Genomic DNA, 22,842 nt, shown 5'->3' with positions numbered 1-22,842 from the left:
TGACATTTCCCCTATTGCAGTCTATATATTCAACTACTTTTCACAATGAGGTCCCAGTCATGATGAAGAGCTCTGGAAAATCAAGAAATACAAATGCAATCCAGTAAGCAAACCGCGTGTCTTAGATCTTTTTCCTACGGTCCAGCAGAGATTCTCTGATTAGCATTTGCAGACTGTGCTAAGCATATCTAATATGAAGGCAACACACACTGCACAGCTCTCCGCAAATATTATCAAGATGGAAATGCCTACTGACAAATTCACAAGCTGCAAATGTACAGTCATGAAATTCAATCGCCTCACAGCTGCACACTCGTCACTTGTGAATGCAGAGAAATGTAGGAATTGGCAGCAGGCTTGCTGGCAGATGAGCTCATTTTACAGATGACACTGGAGAGTCCGCCAGTTCGACGCTGAGCTCTCCTCTTGCTTTTCGTCGTCGTCGTTGTTGTCATCGGCGTCGTTTCGTAGCTCGTTCTCTGCGACCTACCAGCATCGCCGTGGCTGTTCCCACAGGAGCCTGCCATTTGCTTTCCTGACTCCACAAAGTGCTGTAATTGCTCAGCTCGGTTCCCTCGGCTCTGCTTATGTTTAGTGTTTATTCTGGAAAAAATTTTTCCAGTGTTTATTCTGGCAAAAACTTGGCCTTTCTCTATAGTATTCCAGAACCATGAAGTGCACTATTCCACAGGCATCTCCTAGGTTTTTTCCCCTGTTCAGTATGGCTTGGATTTCACTGCAAGTGATCGCCCTTCATAAATAGTTGAAGAGATTGAGCCTTGATACTTGTAATCTGCATATTTTCAGACCACTTAGAGAGAAGGAAGCTTTGCTTAGAAAAGAAAAAGGTCCTCTACACGACCTGCAGTCATGTCTGGTCAGGGCACTAAGTGCCAAGCTGGCCTGATTCCATCCAAAGCTTGATCACATAGGAGGCCTGTCAAAGAAAGCTCAGAAATAAATTTTTGTATATTTCTTATTATTTTTCCCCTCTGAGTCCTGTGCAATCATCACTGCAATGTTTGACTGGGATCTGTCACCAGATTCAAGCAAGACGTGAAAGCAGGACACCCCTAAAATGAAGTGTTTCTTCATACCTTGAGGTCACACCTACACGGCAAAGAAATTCCTAAAGAGCCAGGAAGACGACACCGGGGTGAACTGGGCTGTCTGGGATATTTTAAAGCAGTTCAACTCTTGGTTTTTGTCTGCTTGTGCTGTGCTTCTCTTGCTGCCTCCATCCTGCTGGAAGGGGTTGATCTCTGCACCTCCATGGTTTGCACTTTTTAAAAGGTCACGTCTCTATGTAACGTAGCACTTCGAATTCTCACCAAAAGTACAATGTACTTCAGTAGAAGTGCAGCAAATTTGCTTTAAAGACTCAAATTTTAAGACAGCTCACCAGAGGTTCAGCGTGCTCCGTTCCACCACTGAACACAGAGGACCTCCTTTCTGTAAACTTGTGCAGTTAACAACATAAAGTACAGGAACCTAAAAAAACCCCACCCAAAACAAACAGCACAAACATCTAGGTGTGGGTAATCTCCAGATAAGGTGAGAGAAAACTCAGCTTTACTTCTTACGGTTGTAGTTCTGATGCAGCTCCAAAAAGCGCCTGAGGTTTCAGACCAGGCTCCGCGCCGCAGCTAGGACAGCTAGCCAAACTCTCTGCCCCTACTCCACCAGATGCTTGTTCGTTTAGTCCAAACCACAAAAGCCCGCCAGCCACAGCAGCCTCTTTTTTCAACGCAATTCCAAGAGCACTTTCCCTGGTTTACACCTACGCTACTCTCCTCTGAACTTAGTACAACAGTAGTAACCCTCCAGTAACCTACACGCAAACAGTCAGGACTTTATCTACTGCCGTACTGCATGTAATATTTTGCTTTACATGTTCATGCTCAGGAATTAGTGTGCAAAAATCTCCAGCCTGTAGTGACGTATATACATAACACGTATTTATTATGCTAGAAAAATCTATTATATTATTGGCATTTTAGCAAAGGTTGATTGTGATATTAACTGGTCGCCCTGTATAGATTTTTAATGTGAGAAATGTCTTCTGCCTTTAATCGCTAGACCTTGGGGCTCCACTTCTTAAAGCATTCACAACCCAGTAACTTCCACAGTTATGCTTACAAAAAAAGTGGGATTTTTCCTTGAAAAACTGAGACTCCTTATACGAAGCATGTTCTTTGAAGAACAGACACCATCTTGAAAAAAGTTCAAATGCTGGGAGCCTCTACAATATCTTTAACAGTTAGAAACATCCACAAAATATTTTCATAGGAAGCCTTTAGGTTATTGCTGATGGCAAGAAATGGAGAGGGAAGAAAACTACCCAGCCTCCCAGAGTAACACTCTCTCTTTTGGTGTCTCTGATTTTTGAGGGAGAAAGCAAATTGCTCTGCAATGCCCGAATCGCATCACAAACTCACGCTGGGAGCAATGATTTGGGGCGATTGCCTACACACCACTTGCTTTGCTGCAAGAGAAAAAAGATCACAGAATCATAGGTTGGAAAAGACCTCTAAGATCATCAAGTCCAACCATCCACCCAACACCCCCAAGCCTGCTAAACCATGTCCTGAAGGGCCACATCTACACGTTTTTTGAACCCTTTCAGGGAAGAGAACTCCACCACTGCCCTGGGCAGCCTGGTCCAGCGCCTGACCACTCTTCCAGTAAAGAAATTCTTCCTGATATCCAATCTAAACCTCCCCTGATGCAGCTTGAGGCCATTGCCTCTCGTCCTGTCACTGGTTACCTGGGAGAAGAGACCAACACCCTCCTCACTACACCCTCCTGTCAGGTAGCTGTAGAGAGCGATAAGGTCCCCCCTCAGCCTCCTCTTCTCCAGACTAAACAGCCCCAGCTCCCTCAGCCACTCTTCATAAGACTTGTTCTCCAGACCCCTCCCCAGCCTCGCTGCCCTTCTCTGGACATGCTCCAGCCCCTCAATGTCCTTCTTGGAGTGAGGGGCCCAAAACTGAACATGGTACTCGAGGTGCGGCCTCATGAGTGCCGAGTACAGGGGTGCGATCCCTGCCCTGCTCCTGCTGGCCACACCATTCCTGATCCAAGCCAGGATGCCGCTGGCCTTCTTGGCCACCTGGGCACGCTGCTGGCTCCTGTTCAGCCGGCTGTCAACCAGCACCCCCAGGTCATTCTCCGCCGGGCAGCTCTCCAGCCACTCCTCCCCAAGCCTGGAGCACTGCGTGGGGAATGAGTGCAGTGAGAGGTGCACGGGGAAAAAAACCCAAGGCAATGCTTCCCCCTGTGCCCTGCTCTCTGCACCAGAAGGAAGAACAGGCCAGAAACTACACAAAAAATTCAAAAAGCTAATAATTTCATTTTTTCCTATCATTTTCAACGGAGGAGAATCACACTTCACAGCACCTTCCTCACCCCTCTTTTGGATTTTGATCCTCTTGAACAGCATGGAAAATTTTTACTTGAAAGTGGGTGGAAAATATACATGATAAGCATTCGCTTACCAAGAGATTATGGGCCGAACCACAGCAGAGTTCATTGCTAGCCTATTTCTTAAGACAGCAAATATACCGAAGCATTACTTCTCCCCCTCCCTTTTTATCGTTTTCGAGAACGGTTGCACAATCTGCGGCTTCGCAGGATTTCAGCACGCAGTAGTCACCACTTTTAAGGCTCGGGTTTTTATTCACCCAGCAAGCTTTAACTTTCCCTTCAAACTTTGTACGTCATCCTCATCAAATCGTACCCAGAAATGTGCACCGAGTGCTTTGTTTACTCCTAACTTGGCAGAGCCACAACAAAGAACAGAATGTCAAGAATGAGCTCCCTTCGCAGCAGCCATTCACGGCCAAACAAAAGCCTTCACCTTCCCGCAGCAGACTGTCTAAGCGGGCCTCCTGTATTTCTGAATGGCCCGGCATTGCAGTGACCTCTCCGATAGCTAAGAAACATTTGAAAACCAGTCTGAAAACGGGAGGAATGAGAAAGTTCTCCCGGATCTGATGTTTCATTAAAACAGCATTAAGAAGATATGGGCTTTTCGACGCTGCAAGCCGAACAAGCAAGCGCTCTTCATGCAGCATGTCGAAACCTGCTGAATTCAGACGACGTCCAACTTCCCCTCGGCTGCAGCAGCTGGATAGATTTGTTTCCACCTGCTTTTCTCATTTCTCATTACTGAGGTATGCTTCAAAAAGCCCATTTAGCTCAGAACTGTCAGTTTTGCTGAAGCCAAAATGATGAATTTTTATGATTCGATCACATCCTTTGGAGCACTTCTCGTTCCTTTAATCCCAGCTCCCCACACCTCTGCACCCAAAGCGAATACAGGTGTCTTTTGGGGTTTTTTAAACCAAAACGCCCTTTACTGAAGCACCCGCAGTACAGCCGCACGCAGCTGATCCCGTGCGCATGCTCCACCATTTGCTCGAGGAGCTGCCGATTTCTGTGGTCACCAGAGAAGAGATCCCCCAAACGTGGCCACCGAGAGCAAAGGGCTTCTACAACACATGAAGATCTTCCTAAAAAAAGTTAAACACCTCTCCCCCAAAACCCATTTGAAGGGTGGCTGCCTCCATCTCCCGCGCCAGAGTTGGAAATAAGGCTGCTGATACATCTTCCAGCATTCCCCCAGAATTTCAGGGGGATTGGGAGGGAGTGGGTGTGGGGAGGGGAGGTATCTCAAGTACAAGAAAGGATGATTATCAAGTCTAAAGAGAGCACGTCATAAAATGAAGAAATATAGGACTATTTTTAAAGCAATTATTTTGTTTTCAATATTAAAACGCGCTGCAGTATTCCCCTCTGCTCAGCATTCCAGAGGAGGTGCTGCATTTAGCCAGCAAAATTAATTCAGTCGCATAAAAGAAAATTGCAAAACTGGAAGCAAAATAGAAAAGCATCAGATGAGAAACTTGTTTCCTATATTTTCAAACAGGAAAGAAATTATGTTTTCAAAACTTGATTAACTCCAAGGCCCCGCTCTGCAATAACAACCACAATGATTCACCGAGGCTGCTCACGCGCGTGAACTCCCCTGGTACGACTGCAGGAGTAGGACAGAAATGTGTGAGTTCAGACGAACCCCTGAACCATACTATCTGCCTAATTTGTCCATAGATATTTTGAAAGTTTACAAAACTCTCCAGTAAGCTAGAAAGATTTAGGAACTTTTGCAAAATGTGACCTGTTACATAAACCTGTATTTTAAGAAGTGAACTAGAGACAGGAGGAAGGATCACAGGGGTTGGACACATCACCAGCTGTCCCAGTTTGGCTGAGCTGTTTTAGCTGTCACTGTGTGAATTCTTAATGTGTGATGATTATAAAGTACGGAGAGATAGCTCAGCTCTCTCCTTTGAATTATTTTGCCTTTCCCTCAGAAGAGCAGCACATACAGGGGCTGCTAGCCCAAAGCTAATGCTGGTGACTTCTCCGTCCGAGACCCGCATGTCTAAGCCACTCACCAAGCTCCGACCTCAGAATGGTTATTTATTAAGATCACAAGTGATAAAAACATGTTTATCCCAGGCTCAAATTTTCCTGACACCTTCACTAATTACACAATATAATGAAATCCCAGCAGCACTGAAATAATTGTTCCAGCAGGAACTCAGCCAGCGAAACACCTATGGAAGCCTCTTTCTATTCATTCATCACTCTGGGAAGCTATCTCACAGTCCTCTCCAAAAACCCCCTCAAACAGATGTCTTGCAGCATATCAAGAAATGATCAAATTCAGACTTGGAGGCAGCGTGTTGCGAAATCCAAGGGAGTGTTTTGCCAGACACACCTCATCATCAATAGGAAAGAGAGCGGGATCCAGGGCGGGCACCTCTAATGAGATAGGAGGGCGCAGGGAGGAGCAGCTCTTTCACCTGTCCGAGGCCAGGTATGGCCAAGCAACACCTTAAACCTAAGTCGTACCATAACCTCTATCTAGAGATGAAGTATCAGGCGAGACACAGCTCAGAAAGAGCTGCAGGGTGACTTCTGTATGATCTCCAAGCTGAGATTACGGATGATCCATGTCCCTCCTCTCCTCTGGTAGCCCGATGATGGGCACTCAAAGTGCCCTTGCTGAGAGCACCCAGGGGAGATGACCCAGCCCTGGAGCCAGCATCTGCAGATGTGCAAACGAATCACCACAGCGGTCACCCATCGGGCACCCGCGTCCCCAGCATCTCTGCCTGAGCACACAGCAGTCGGCACGGGGGCCACCAGCAGCAATATCCACGCTCCTGTTGAATGGGTGCCCGTATCTATTACCAGGCAACACTAAAATGGGTTCTCAGCTTTCCCAAGAAAATATTTTCAACTGGGATTGATTTTTACTGTTTTAAAACTAACATTAGCAAATGCGATTGCACGGTGCACGGATCTGTCAAATTTGTTCTCAGCTGCAATCCCGAAACATATCATTATCGTGTACTGTGTGAGCAAAGCTGGGCTTGGCTTTCATGTGACTGAGCTCTAAATTAGTTTATGGAGAATGTTCCATACAACGCGTTCCATCTTTCGCTCCATCTTATCTTAACGAGTACTTAACCTCTTAAAAATAGGTTACTGCCAGAGAGACTAAATAGAGAGTATTAAAGTCTCCGTGAAAACCACAGGAATCAACATCCCTGCTCAGGTAGCTGTGTCCTCCTTGAACACAACTTCTTCAGGGTGAAGTCTGCAGAGTTTTCAACTGCACTGGCAAAAAATAATTTCCGCTGCATTCATTGCAATTACGAGGCAGTACTATTTTTTAGAAGTATATGTGGAAAATGGTAGTCTGAAAAATGTACCTTTCTTCTGGAAAACTCCATGGCTCCTGCACCTGCACCCTCAGCGTTTTGGTTTTGGATACCTTTTAAAAAATGTGCATGCTTAGCACCTTTTAAAAATGAAAATGTTACTTTATAAAAAGTAGATAACATGTAAACCCTACACTGGCGGTTCTCTGCCTTTTGGTTAGTTCACATGCACTACATCCCACAGAAGGATTTTCACCCCTGACCATGGCCTTGCCACAGGAATGTGGACTGAATCCTGGCTTTAATCCAGAAGAACCCCTCTCACCAGCCAGTTCTGCTGGGAGGACATCAATCCCACGAAACACCACCCTGCTTGGCCCGAAAGGACGGCGGGCACCGAGCAGCCCGCACCCAGAGGTGCCGCCGGGATTCCGGCAGCAGGCAGGGCCACGCCACGATTCACGCGCTGCAACGGGAGCAGCCAGTCTCCAAATCCCAACCGACGCAGCCTCCACCGCAAAACTCAGCCAGAGCTGCGGCACGCGTTATATAAAATAATGATATCATTTAATCCCCTCGTATCCCTGGATAAAACTCCTGTTGGAGAAGCCGAGGAGCAGGCTGTGGACCAGACGGCTCATTGGATTGGTGTTACTCCAGCAACAACTCACGAAACTTTCAAGCAGAAAGACAGCAAACAAGGTGTGCAATTGTGGACTGCCTTCGTGAGGATACCAAACCAGGTGCTACTCCCACTCTGTATGCATTTAATGCGGGGAGAAAAAAAAATATATATATATATTAGAATTCCCTTTTAAAACCCCTACTTTCTTCTGCTTCTCAGCTGGCCTCTAACTCACGCTGGGAAGTGCAAGAAGTGGGGGATGGACAAACCGACCCCACACCCTGTCTTCTCAGGAAACGCACTGTCATCTGGAATCAATGACTTACCTTTTTTTTTTTTTTTATTTTTAAATACATATAATTTCAAGTTCATGGTCCAGCATCTCTGATTCATAGCAATAAAGGTTGCACAACAGCAGAGTCGTGTGGAACAAAGGTTAATCTGGGGCTGAAACAGCCCCTCCTCGTGCAACGCAACTGGAAACGTACGCTGGCTGCAGAGGCAGTAAATACCTGCAGCGCTACCGAGCTTTACTTTCTGATTTCAAGATGTAGAAATTCGGTGCGTTTAGACGTGTGTCAGGGGAGGCAGAGAGAGCAAGCAGAGAGCTCTTCCAACCCTGCAGCTTCTGGCCTGTGATTCTCCTGAGCTGTTCCAGGCTAATTGTTCTGTGTCACCTAACAGCTTTACGACACCCACATCTTCTTCACGGAAACGTCAGAGTTTTCAGGCAATATCGAAAAACCAAAGATCAGAACACAGGTCTCCGTGCCAGCCTCGGATATTTAGAAACCAGAGCTAGCTCTTTTTCCAACTCCAAAACTAGGAGACACTTCTAAAACACCGCCTTTTAACTGCTAGTTTTAAGATTTTCAGCTTCTTTTTCAAACCACCAAGGACTGGAAGCTCCTCTCTCGCTCCGGTTCAGTCCGAGAGCCTGACGCACTCGCAGGGCTGCGGCTTTGGGAAGAATACCATATATGACGAGACTCCGCAGAATGTTATGAGATCTGGCAGTCCCCAGATCATCCTCGAACACATAAATGAAGCAAGACAAAAACAGAGAAGCAGAGGAAAGGACGGAAAAGCAACAGGAGAGTAAAGAAACTGCATTTTCTAACCATGAAAAATTATTACTGAGGTCAAAACTACAGCTGTTCCAGGAGTTTCTGATTAAATTCTGCTTTGTTCAAAAATGCTGACGTGCTGAAATCAAAGTGATTTCAGGAACACATCAATCTGATAGGACGTGCTCCTGTCGGGTCATTTGCCTACTTGTTTTACTAGAAACCTTGACTCCCAGACAGCTGCTCAGATGGGCTATTGGGAAAGCCAGATTCCCAGGCTCCCCAGAATCTCAGTATTAAAAGAAATTAATTATTGATACTAGTCTATGTTATGCATGTTTGCTTTATCAAATTATCTGTAGCTGTGCCTGGAGCATGGGAGTAGCACATCTGATACGCTTTAACGATGCAAAAACCTCATTCAAGTGGCAGGGAAGCCAAGCCCAGTAACGCTCCGGCTTCGCGCTCCCTCTCGCCAAGAATGTTAAAATAAGGAGAGAAAGAAGAAGGGCAACGCTTCCCTCCAAATGTTATAGAGAAGTCTGAAACAGTTAAAGCTTCCCCCATCCTACCAGGCAAACCATTTGAGCCAAGCACTGTCTGCCGCTGCGAACGCCTGCTTCGTAGTCTAATTAATTTACACGGTGAAATCGTAATATCCCGGGCATCCTGGGAGCTGCGTTCTGCTATAAAGCCGGAGGCCAGCTCCCTCCAGCCATCGCGTTTTGGGGCTGGCGACCGATGCGCGGCTGGGAGCGACGCGCGGCGGGGCCGGCGGCAGCTGCTGCGCGGGGACGCGCGCCCTGCGCTCTGCGCCGATGCCGTTAGGTGGTGCTTGGAACAGAAGATTGCGAGCGAGAAAAGCAAGAGCTGGGGTGCTGCCCAGGCAGCCTGCTTCGTAAATATTTTATCCTAGCAATTAAATTTAAAAAAAAAAAAAGGAGAGAGAAAAAAAGTGCTTCTTCTAGGATTCAGTTTAAAAATCTAGCTGATTTCTAGGCTTTGGTAGAGCTGAGTAATTAAATAAATAAATAGTCAACTCTTCCTCCTGCCTCAAGCATCTCTGCTGACACACACACGCTCCTTGAACCGAGCCGCTGGTACTTCAGCGCTCCGCCAAACTTCTGCTCGTCGTGCCCTAGATCTCTATCTCTCTCCTAGGTTGATAACTGAATTTCCAGTAAGTTTTGAGTCAGAGATTGCAATGTTATTTCATGTACCAGCTCCGAAAGGGTTTTCCAGGAAAAACCGCCCAAGTGCGGAGGGGCACGAATACTTTTTGCATCAGGAAGATCTCACTAGCAATTAGGAAGAAGTCGTGCTTCTGCATGGGAAAGCAGCAGCTTCCTCCCTTTCCCCTTCTTCAGCAAACACCCACAGGCAGTCCCGATTCATAAACTCATCTCTTCAGACACATTTACAAATTTTCACGGCTTCCCTTTAGCGTTGCATTCACGGAGACTACTCTGTGATAACCACTAAGAATCACAGAATCCCAGCATCGTCGGGGCTGGAAGGGCCCTCTGTGGGTCACGCAGTCCAACCCCCTGCCCAAGCAGGGTCACCCAGAGCAGGCTGCACAGCACCGCGTCCAGGCAGGGCTGGAATATCTCCAGAGAAGGAGACTCCACAGCCTCCCTGGGCAGCCTGGGCCAGGGCTCCGTCACCCTCAGAGGGAAGAAGTTCTTCCTCATCTTCAGTTGGAGCTTCCTCTGCTTCAGTTTGTGCCCATTGCCCCTTGTCCTGTCGCTGGGCACCACTGGAAAGAGTCTGGCCCAGTCCTACTGACACCCACCCTGCAGATATTTATAAGCATTTATAAGGTCCCCTCTCAGCCTTCTCTTCTCCAGGCTGAACAAGCCCAGCTCCCTCAGCCTTTCCTTGTAGGAGGGATGCTCCAGTCCCCTCACCATCCTCGTAGCCCTCCGCTGGACTCTCTCCAGTAGCTCCTCATCTTTCGGTGTCAGCAGTGGGATCAATTAGAAGAAGAGGCCATCAATTAAATAATTGCATCCTCCTAGAGACAGCACACAACGCCTCTGTCTAACCCCGACCTCCCATTTTGTTGTTCTTTTTTTTCTCCCTTCACCAGCCCTTCAACCACTGGCATGCCCTATAAATATCTCACGGCATTTTACCTTCACCTCCCCAAGCTCAGCAGAAAAGTTTAGCAAAAAATCCTCCTACGTGTTTGTTGTAAAGGTTGGCAGACCCCGAAACCGCCGTACTAGATACGATCCCGGGTTCGGCCCAACCTCACGCCGTGCCCCTCACCGGAGGATGCTCGGGGGACGCAGGGAGCACGGCCATCTCCCCTTGCCTGTCCCTCCAGGCGCTGCCCACAGCCAGCGCGGGGACTGCCCGAGCGAGCCACTGTACCCAGGTTGTCATCTTTGGTATCCACAAATCCATGCGTCGCTCCAGTTTTGTCCAACCCTCGAGACGACTCCTGACTTCCACCGCACCGAGATCCATGGTTCAGTTCTACCTTGTGAGGATAAGCGCTCCTTTTATTTCTTTTTAACCAGCTGCCTTATAATTTCAGGTCTTGCATTGCTGAATTATCACGAAATAATGAATAATCATTCTTTGTTTACATTCTCTGTGTCACTCTTGATTTTATAGCAACTATATTTTAACAGCTCTCACGGCAAAAGACAAAATGGCTGAAGGTTAAAAAAAAAAAAGTCCTCCAGTATCTGTTTATGAAGCTATTTAAAAACCTACGACTTGCTTACGTACTGCAGGGAATGACGAAAAAACAAACACAGAGAAATCCAAAGCTGACTGTTGTGCTGAGGAAAGGCAGAACTGCTCGTCACGTTTGTATGAGGACTGGGAGTCCATAAATCCCTGGAACTGGACCCAGCGGCTTTCTCAACCCTTCTGAAGTGATCTTCAGTACCAGGAGGTGGGAGGTAGTTGGACAAAAGATATGAAGGGAGGCAGCTGATCCGTTTTAAAGCCTCTCTCATTGCTTTTAGGCTTTAGATTTCACATAAATATTTCTTTAAATGCATGCTTCTATGTACCAACACTAACATTTGAGAAGCTTCCAAAACTTGGCTTTTAATTAAAGCCATGCAAGTATAATGCTCTCACTGAAAAAGCATCAAAAATAGAGACAAAACTGAGAAAATATGCAGGCATTTTTCTTGGTTTTTGTCAGGCACTGCAAAGACAATTAAGTTTCTTTTCTTCACTGTACATATAATACTCAGAAGTGAAAGCTTAATTAACTTGTCAGAAACCATGGCATCTCTTTTCTTGAGCTGCTGAACCCACCTTCCCAAAAGACTCGAAGGGAAAATCAAAAACCCTCCGCCCTCCAGCTGAACTACCTGCTCACGCCCGGTACCCGTGCCCCGTGACACCGCTCGCCCGGCGTCCCCAGGGGCTCGTGGCTCCGTCTGGGCGAGCACACTCTTCCTCCGTCCGCCTGGGAACGCCTCGGCGCCGAGCGGCCGTCGCGCCGGGCGATGCGCTGCGGGGGTAAGCGACGGTGGCACTAAGCGCATCGCGCCGCGCGGACGTTTCACAGCAAAACCTGGGGGTTTCAGCGAAGCGTCCTCCACCGCACGGCTTTTCTCAGCTTAACAAAGGTGAAGTCAACAAGCCGAACATTAACACTGAAATTTGGCGAGCGTAGTAAGTGGCTTTCGCATTTTATATTTTTTTAATACAATCTTCCAACCTGAGCTCACTTAAGTCTGAAAAATAGCGTACTTTGTCCTCCTGTAATCTCCTCTCCACGATACGCGCGTCTAAACAAAGTGCAAAGGTCCAGGTGCTTTACTGCATTAGCAATGACCCAACATCTCCTCTTGAATAATGCAACACAGAACGGAGCACAGCGGTTTTTTGCCTTCTCCTTTTAAAAATGTATTAAAACTTTTCTCTGCGGGGCCAGGGGACAGCACGAGGGACTAGAAACCGCCGGTTCTTCCAAGGCAGAAAATATTGCTGAGGGGTTCAAGGGGTAATTTTTCACCTCCCACATAAATGACTGTCTTGACTTTTCTACTAGCTTTGCTGCTGTCTTTGCAGCACTATATCAGATTTTACTGAGCTCTGGGATTTGGTGCATGTAACTCTCTGCTCAAGAGGCTTGAAGCCTGCGTGAGTAACGCCGACCCCATGCAATCCTACCCAACGCCCGATATTGAGAGAGCCTCTGCTCTTCTGACAGGTATTAAAAACGAACACATACAATTCTTCACCTCTCAGCGTGAATTCACACTTCAGGTCTTTCTTTTTTCTTCAAAAGAAAAGCAACTGAAGGTTTCACATTTTCTCTGTGACAGGGCGCTCCAGTGAGTCACACAGACCCAACCCAGGAGCTTTCAGAGCAATCTTCGTTCAGATATTTCTCTTGATATGAAAGGCAGCTTTGCAGTAATGCATCATTATATCACCAGGCCTCTTTGGGCACTCCTGGTGACAAATGATACGAATGCCTACTGGAGAACACACGCTGTAAGCCCCAGTCTTTATCGTTCCCCATCTGCCGTGAATCCCAGCTCTTTGGTTAGCAGTGCAGCAGCTCGCAGCGCTGGCTTTGCCGATCACAGAATCACAGCATGGTCAGGGTTGGAAGGGACCTCTGTGGGTCCCCCAGCCCAACCCCCTGCCCAAGCAGGGTCACCCAGAGCAGGCTGCACAGCACCGCGGCCAGGCGGGGCTGGAATATCTCCAGAGACGGACACTCCACAGCCTCCCTGGGCAGCCTGGGCCAGGGCTCCGTCACCCTCAGAGGGAAGAAGTTCTTCCTCATGTTCAGCTGGAGCTTCCTCTGCTTCAGTTTGTGCCCGCTGCCCCTTGTCCTGTTGCTGGGCACCACTGAAAAGAGTCTGGCCCCATCCTCCTGACACCCACTCTGAAGATATTCATAAGCATTTGTAAGGTCCCTGACATCTGGTGGAGGTCTCCATCTGCCAGCCAGGACAGGAGCACAAGCAGCTGAGGAACACTGGCAACATGTCTGGATTTACCAGCTGAAACCAAAACCACTCCAGTGGATGAACTTCTCACTGGGAGAATCGGCAGGAGTAAAACGGACAGGGCAGACCCCCAGCAACCGGAGCTGCTGTGTGAGCTGAGTGAAGATGGGAGGCACACTCGGAGGTAGAAGGTCCTCCAGGAGAAGGGCAGCTCCTCCACCTCCCAGGCACGGCCTTTCAGATATAAAAACTGCAGCCACAGCTTTCCTATGTGCACAGCAAGCCTAAACTATCATTTTATCTGTTATCTGCAAAATCCAAACAGGAAAATGAGCCAAGCATCAACACTAAGCCCTGGATGTTAGTCGGGAATTTTCCCCCCACTCGTACATGCGAGCATAGGGCAATAATCCCTCTCCCCATAACAGATTTAGATTAGTAATGCCAGCAGTATTAAAAGGGGCCTTTTGAGCAGGGAAACATGTGCTGGTAGTCTGGGAAGGGTGTTTACAACATGTGTTTTGCAGGTATTACTGCTGCTGAGGCACGGCGGTTTGTAAAGGCGTAATACGTCCTGCCATTTCCCCGGGGCCACCGCGCTCCTCCCGCCTCCCCGGCCCTTCTCTCTCTCCAGAGGCACAATTGAATTCTTAATTGTTTTGCTACAGGTATAGGCAAAGCCATAAAATACATCATTTGGGACACAATTAGCGCTCTCAAAGATGGGAAAACCACATCTGGCAAACAAGTGTGAGAGCCCAGGGAGCGCTTTATCCAAAACCGAACTCTCCAAGGGGGAGAAATACGTTCGTGAGCATGCCTGAGCTTTCCAGTCGTGTTTTGGGCACTCACTCTCCCTTCCAGGCTGCTTTCTTTTTCTGAGAAAACAAACGGATCTCTCCCTGAATAAATCCCAGTCACATTAAGGCTGGCTCTCATCCCACGCAGACCAATGCCAACACCAGCGAGGTTGCTGCGGTCACCACCGAGGCTTTCCCAAACAAGCCTAAAGGTGTTTCTTCATCAAAGCTGAAACCTCCAGCGAGGCCCTGCTGTAGCACTGGAAACATGTGTTTCCTAATAATTAGCACACCCAAAACGTTGAAACTTCATCACAGTAAACCTGAGAGTGGAAAGGGAAAATGTTCAACATCTGATACCGCAATGAACTGTCCCTAAGTTATTGCTTCATATTTTCTGAAGACGTAGATGATTCTATCTGTTGACGCTGCAGGTATGCCACTGGTAGATATTCACATCTCAGAAAGCTTTCCTGTTTCTATCTGGACCTTCCAGGATTTACTCTAACCTCAAAGGATATATTTGACCTAGAAAAACCTGTACATTGAGAAAAGAAGGTGAAGTCAAATGGCTGAGTGTTGAAGGAGATGATTGACAAGAGTTGTACGAACAAGTCCCCCTATTCACCTTTGGGCGCCAAACTCCAGAAATTGAATCCCTAAACACGATAATTTAGGGTTACCGCACTTGTGATCTGCCATCTTACTGACAATAAAAATAAACACGCACCCTAAACAGCAGCTTCGTTGGGTCCATGGTTACGAGGCTACACGAAGATCTGTCCATGGAAACAGCCGACACCTCTCTGCCCAGATTCCGAAGGGAATGAGTTGTGGTGGATTGCCGTGATTCAGCGGAGGAACAGGAAGGTATTTCTAAGAACGATGCAAAACACTGGGGCAAACAATTTCACCAATTAATCTTTCCAGTTTCTGCATTGTTACTGCTTAACCTCATATTTGATCACACGCACCCACCACCTATAAGCAGAGTCAGGACCTGGTCCGCCAGTGGTAACTCAAGTACCCCCCTCACATCAGTAACTAAACGCAGAAAATACAACGCAAATAGGATGGATCTCACTCATAGTTCTTCACATTACTACCGCTAGCAGATGGAGTGCCTATCCTGTGCCTATACAGAGAACAAAATCTCCCTCCTGGTATCTCAGTGAGGAAATAGCAAGTTTATGTTATCCTCACGCACAAAACTCACCTATCAGAATATTAAAACCATATAGGACCCACACTAGACTAGGGAAAAAAACCCCTTAAAACTCACAAGTATTTACAATAATGTCTTTTTCATAAACAAATAAATCATAATTTCAAATGAAATTACCCACTTTAATTAATCTGAACTATGGTTAATTATTGACGAGAACAGCACGCTGGTCTCATGGATGTGGTTAAGGATCACACAAAAAACTGCAACGTGATTTATGGTTTTCACTGCTGGTACTGACACCGGCAGCAAAGCTGAAGAAGAGCCAAGAGTCCAGAAATGCCTTTTGTCTTTTTTCTACCATTCTTTAACAGATATGTCATTCGAGATTCTCCCCTACAGTTCAAGCAGTTACATTTTGGTTTTCTGTGGTTAATTAGAACAGCAGAAATCTTGCAAAACACGTTGGCAAGTATGTGAAAATCTTGGTGACTCATAATGAACGTAAAAGTTTGACCAGTTCCCTTCACTTACTGATTCACTGAAAATAACAGTAAAGAATGGACTGGAATAGTTCTGGGCAGCAAAAATAGTTTAAATACGACTTTGATTAGATTGTCAGGAGCGACGCTTGCACCTAAGCGCTCGGCGATACTGGTAATAAGATGTTCGACATCGCCTCCCACGGAACTTGTTACAAAACACGTACCAGCCAGAGACGCGCTGAGTTCGTGCCAGTGCAGATTTACGATCAGCAATTAACCCGCAGAGCTACGGGTGTGAAAGGACTCTCCCCGTCATTCCTTTCACTGGTAACAAGCCAGCCTTCGGCGCTCAGCAGCTCCACGCTCCTCGCTGCCGTTCTGCACCCTTACAACCCTCACATACGTTCATTTGTGCATGTATTTACGCATAGATATGCACATTTTGTCTCTTGCAATCCATCTTGCACCGTAGCTGTACAATGGTACTCAAAAGCATCAAGGTCCACCAGCCACAATATTTACATCCAGCTTCTTAGTTATTTTTCTGCCTTATAAATAAAGCTATTTGAATGGAATGGTGCAAGAGAATAAACTCCACCTCCTTTGTACTGAAATTTCTCTCTTTGGCTTCAGTGACTACTGTTAATAAAGTCCTCTGGTTTTCCAGGGAACTTTTTTGAGCAGGAGGAGGCTATTTTTGTGTGACAAGGTTTAATTCCTGTCTCTATCCCCAAGTTATTAGCGTGCATGCATAGAGTGGGCCCGGATGAGCTGTGCTGCGCAAGAGGGAAGGGAAAGCAACTTGCAGAAATATCTCCTAGTAAAGACATACTTGCATATTTTCTCCAAAAGAAACGCCTTTTGACCAAGTTGGTAGAAATTAGAAATTCAAGCAGCATACTCTATATAGATAAATAAGCGCCTTATTCCCATTTGCCTACAAAACATGTTGCAAACCGCATTGAAACTGCAATTTGCGTGTCGAAGGAACACCGGCAGTTTATGTTTGTTATTTCGGAAAATTCCCAATGAAACTGTCAGCTCCGAGAGGCGGCTGAAGAGATCTGCTCCAGACTCCCAAAAATGACTGAACCACCAGTTTTTAACTGAATCTCAAATGACTGTAGCTGTGTTTCGCTCGGCAGTCAGCACCCCACTCCATGTAGATACAGTTGGTTAAAGGTAATAAGATTACTTCTGGGTTACCGCCTGGCGCCTCTAAAATACTGCCAAGAGCGAATACGCACCATGTTCTGGGGTTAAGGAAGCCTCACACGGTGCCAACATCACACTGTGACATTGCCTGCGGAGTGTGAAAGGATTATATCCTGTCTTAACATACCATTGCACCCATGCCAGAAAATGGAACAGAGTCTAATCACCGAGGAAGCATGCGAGTCCCTAAATATAAACCGAAACCGGTTTCTGCTGCTAGAATATCAAGTTTCGCCTAAGAGCAGCTCTCCTCTGAAAAGTGGCTCTGAAAAGTTTGTGCTGCAGTTTCTCATATTTATGGCATCTTGGTAATTTCCAGTTGAAATCAAATCACACTAGAAGTAAAGAAGTAGAGGGTTGGTGGGTTGTTTTTTTTTTTAATACGAGCCATGCAAACTTACTCCAGCTCTGGATCCTTTCCAAGTCACGCAGTACTAAACAACAAAGATTTGGCAGCCAGATTTTACAGCTAATTTTTCCTTCTGGCTGCCTGAGTCAGAATTGAATCCTAACTCTGCTCTCCTTCTTACGGACTGGGTCTGCAGAGGGAAAAGTAGGTCATGAAAGATAAAAACAAGCAAAACCAGGACAAAACCGTGGCCCTACCGAAGTCAATGGCAACGTTAAATGCTCTGGGGCAAGGGATTCACTGGTAATACGCAAGGAATACGTGAGACGAAAGCAGCTCGAGTGAGTTTGAGCAAAGCCATTTTTATATATTTCACCATTGCGCTGTACCTACTATTAAAAATTTAAAATTTGGCACCGTAAGTCACACAGAGCTGCCTTTCCCCACTTCTCAAAGGGGTGAGTGGTAGCGCCTGCGAGACCTCACGACAAACCGTGCCTAACCTTGCCACGGCCCAGAACAACTCCAGCAGATCCCAACAGCCGTCCTAAGGAGCCGGGTGGGCACGCACCCCCCGGCTAAGGAGATAAGGCAGGATCATTTGGGATCTTCTCGTGAACGTGCAGGGTACAGGGCCACGGGTCCACCATGCCAAAGGATGGAGGACTGGCAGCGCATCACACGGGAAACCATGAGCTCAGGGAGATGCCGCAGCAACCGACTTCGGGCTGCATCCTCACTCAGAGAGATTGAGGAGAAGAAAAGGACAGCTCTTCAGAGGACTGCTGAGGTTTACCTGCCTCGCACCATTAAAAAAAAATAAATCTAGTATTCAAACAGAAGAGAGTAGAGTTTGCATGCCTTTTTATACTGGTAAAAATATTTGGCTAGGGTACGTCATTCTCTGCATCTTGATTTACTTAAAGTGTAAATGTGGTGACCTTTAAAAACTTGAACAAAATGTGCTAGGGAAGTTTTATTGTTATATTAAAAAATGATCAAAAATATGATTGGGAAGAAGAAAGGAGACACCTTTTTTCCTAAGTAACCTTTAACACTCACGCCCTCTAATTCTAGTTACAATTCTTAGAGTCTTTCAATTTTCTCCTTAAACCCACCTAATCAATGTCACACTCTCTTCTGCATTTTTTGTTTTCAAGAACTAATCAAGTTCATGTTCCTCAAGAAGGTGCAAATTTGTACTCAGTTAGACTGTAGCTGCTTCTGGTAACGTCGCTTCGTTTTCATCTGACCTCTGATCAGGAAAACAATTTTAAACAATGCCAAGGAATATATATTATAGCGCAAAAAAGCAGTCCTAATTAGAAACTAAAGATTTAAGACCTCCAAAATTGCATCCAACAGTTCTCCGTTTAACAGTAAATCAAAATAATGTTTCCCAATCAGACTTTAAAGTCAAGTTGAAATATCCTCAATAATTTGCACTTCTTTCTAGAAATGTTTAAGTTACCCACAAAGAAAGTAAAAAAAACCCAACAGCTGCAGCAGAAGACAGTGCCTGGAAAAGAAACCACAAGATCACATCTGAATGGAAGTGGAAAAGGCAAATTAATGAACAGACAGAATAAAGACAGAAGGGACCGAATAAAGATTATTGGTAACATGAAAAGGCAAATATACTAGAAGATATCTACTGATAGAGGAACTTTGCTAGTAAATTAAGATTGCTAGTAAATAAAGAATAAAGGTGTTTTCTGTCTTTGTGAGGTTTTCAAGGAGGCTACAGATTTTTCTCATGTGTGAATTTTTGCTACACGACACTTGCAATACAAATTCTGTTCTGATAATCAGAGTAAGGTACTTACGCACACGAAGGAAAAGTTGCAACAGTTAACTTCAGTAAGATTAAATAAGGTGGTGTTCTACTAGGTCCAAAATTGATTTTGGACCTTTCAGTACTAATCCAAAAGGCTCCTATTTTCTTGCGTCAAAAGAGGTTCTCTGGATGTCTTAGCTGATCTATGAGGAGGTCCACCAGAAAGGGACAGTCCTGCTCTGCTTCTCCTACTCCAGCTGCGTGTCCCCGCTGCTTCCCTCCAGCAGCTCGAACATTTATCTGACCCCCTCCACAAGCCAGTTAAGTTCACTAAACTGTTGGGAAACTAACACAGCAAAAAAGGAACCATTTTCTACTGGTTCCTGTCCTGAAGCAGAATCAACTCACCAAGGGAAAAAAAGACACTTTTTACACCAACTGGAGAAGAAGACACGGTAGCGACAAGGCTTTGGTGGCCCTCAGGCACAGAGGAGGACAGAAGAGAGAGGCTTCCACCCGTGCGGTGTCCCAGTACCGCTGTGGGAGCTGCCCATCAAGCTCTGATCTCCTCTGCCAGGGCCCGGGGATGCCCGGCAGCTTTCTCCATCCCACCGCTCCCATCACCTCCCCATCCACTCCGTGCATGGAGCACCAGGCTGGTGTTTTCATTCACCGCCATGTACAAGACTCCAGATACAAATCTGGCCAACTTTGGCTAGACAGTAAAACCTGAAAAGTTTGACATCTGCTGCACTTGCTTCTTATTCCCTGCACCCATTACACAAAGTGATTAAAGGAATCTCTTCAAATAAGACATTGAATGTACAGGGAAGAGCCCCAACACCTTTGCAGCAGGACACCATGGCCCTGACCCCGTGTGCAGGCACATCTCCATACACCGCTTCCAGTATGACTCTAGGGCAGGCTGACATTCCAACACAACAGAGCAGTAATTTAAGGGTGATTTCACAAGACACGTTCTCAGCAAAAGGTATTTTCTCCTTGCATTGTAGCAAATCTGCTTAGTTTTTGGCAATTTTTGACTTCTGTTTACTTTTATAACACAACACAAAAACATCATTGTTGGATGAGCTCTTCCACCCAAGTGAAACTTCACCTCTGAAAGCCTCCCTGAAACGAACGGTTTCTCTCTTTGGAGCTAACGGCAACTGTACTTTCATCTCCGTGAAACCAATGACTCAGATACTGAAACACAGGCAAGCCAAACATAAACAATAAATTCAGTATTAATTAAAATATCAATAGTAATACCAGTAACTTGCAGTAACGTTTATCATTTTCATGGTCTTTTTAGACCTAAAGCTTTACAGTTCTTTCTATAACTCTTCAAGACTACAAAGAACAGCCAGATCCTTGAGCAAGCTACGGGCGCTCACAAACACGCAAGATGCCACAAATTTACAAACTAATTTCAGACATGAGCTGTGTGTGACTTCGGAACGAGTAAGAGGCACGAGAAACGACACGGCTTGCGACTCAATGCTCACGCAAATTACGCCAGTAAGAGCAGTAAGAACTACACATGAGTTGACTTTATATCCACCACTACCATTGACAGGCAGAGCTCGCATTTTGATATTTTTTTCCGCATGAAGAGGATGGAGGAAAGAGTATGGAAATGTGGCGGCAGTTGGGGATCCAGGAAATCGCAGGTGTTTGCTCAGGGACAGCTTTGAGGTGGAGAAGGCAGCCGTACGGAGCGGGGGGGTGAGGGAACGAAGTCATGCCTACGAGCAGGTGGTCCCGGGGGCCTGTCAAGCGACTGGATGGATGTGGCCGTGATTGACAGCTTCTGTGCTGGCTGTCAGGGGGGCTTGCTTCAGCTGAAGGAAGTTGCCAGGGACATATGGCAGGAAAGGGACAGCCAAATTTTAGGAGCACGTTGACAATGTAGTCTGTAAAAATACCTTCTCTGGAGCTTCTGGTGCCTGGAAGAGCCGCAGGAGGGGAACAGGGGGGGCAGAATGTCCCCCCCCCAGTGCCCTGATCCCAGGGCGAGCCTCGGGTGAGCTCCCCTGAGAGGAAACCCAGGCTCCCAGAGTCACGGCAGCGACTGCCCTGGGCATGCGACATCGCCCTGCATGGGACACATCCCTGCGTAGGACATAGGATCACAGAAACATAGGTTGGAATAGACCTTTAAGATCATCAAGTCCAACTGCCAACCCAACACCACCACACCTGCTAAACCATGTCCTGAAGCAGACCTCTAAGATCATCAAGTCCAACCATCTACCCAACACCACCACACCTGCTAAACCATGTCCCGAAGTGCCACGTCTACACGTTTTTTGAACCCCTCCAGGGATGGTGACCCCACCACTGCCCTGGGCAGCCTGGTCCAACGCCTGACCACTCATTCAGCAAAGAAATTTTTCCCAATGTCCAACCTAAGGCGTGCATGGGACATGTCCCCGGGCGGGGGACAGCCCTGGGTGGGACAGAGCCCTGCATGGGACACAGCCCCGGGTGGGACACAGCCCTCCGTGGGACACAGCCCCACACGGGACAGAGCCCCACACTCCCTCCGACCCACCAGGACAAGCGGGAAGGCCGGACACAGACCAGGCCCGGAGCTTCGGCCATGCCGTGCTGCGCAGGCCGGCATGGTGGAAGCAAAGGAGTCCCAGCCCGCGGCCAGCCTCAGAGCAGTTCCACAAACAGCACAAGATCCACACACGCCACACTAAACATCTACCCCCCACACACTGAGACTGCCATGGAAGCAGAGACCCACAGAGTTTCCTATTTCTTTTAATTAAGAGACTTTGCCTACAGGCGTTTTGGCAGTATTCAGACAACCAGCTTTGCCCGCGTTCCCACACTTTCCCTTCCTCTGCTGATTCTCTGCTGTTGCAAAACCCAGAGGCAAGGACACAAAACAATGGAAGCTCAAAAAACTTCAGGAATGCCATCGTTTGTCCCCGAAGCTGGCTCAGGACTCCCTCCGAGTCTGCACACACTGCACCACCAAGCTTGCAAATGTCGACGCAGAGGCCGGCACAGAACTGGCTGCTGGCAGATTAAAATGCCTGTTCTTTCAATATATATTCCACACAGATGTTGAACGCTTTATCAATCACACAGAAGACAACATCCAAACAAACAAGAAATAGGTTTAACAATAAACACTACCAGAAGATAGTGACTTCCAGATGTTAGGTAAATGTCTCAACGTTTGGCCAAAGCAAATGGAGACGAAGCCGAGATGCACATTCAGAAATAAAAAGAAATACTTACATTAGCTTGACTATAGTGATCTCTGCGGGTGACTTGCATATGCCTGTGACAACCATGTGAATACACAGATTATCTTGCGGGGATGGATTATATATTATTATAGACCATTAGGTTCATCTGCCAAGTCTGACCATTTTAATGGCACACTTAACATCAAGCAAATCTTGGGGGAAAAGATCCATTTTCTCACTCCTTTTTCAGAATTTTGGGTCCCCAGCTTAAATTTATCCAAGACCGGTCTCAGAAAATTTGTATTTAAGTTAAATGAGACTCAACAATTCATTTCACTAGTGCACAGAAAGCTATCGCGTGACCCTACCAGTAAAACCTTGGAACACGTGTACTGGGATCTTTCACCACCAGAGTACAGAAGCTGATGGAGGAGCAGTGGCTCAGCCTGATTGATAGATTTATTATCATCCTG

This window comes from Opisthocomus hoazin, chromosome 9, assembly GCF_030867145.1.
Source record: "Opisthocomus hoazin isolate bOpiHoa1 chromosome 9, bOpiHoa1.hap1, whole genome shotgun sequence".
NCBI lineage: Eukaryota > Metazoa > Chordata > Aves > Opisthocomiformes > Opisthocomidae > Opisthocomus > Opisthocomus hoazin.
The sequence above is the reverse complement of the archived record's forward strand: the minus strand, read 5'-3'. Positions refer to the sequence as shown.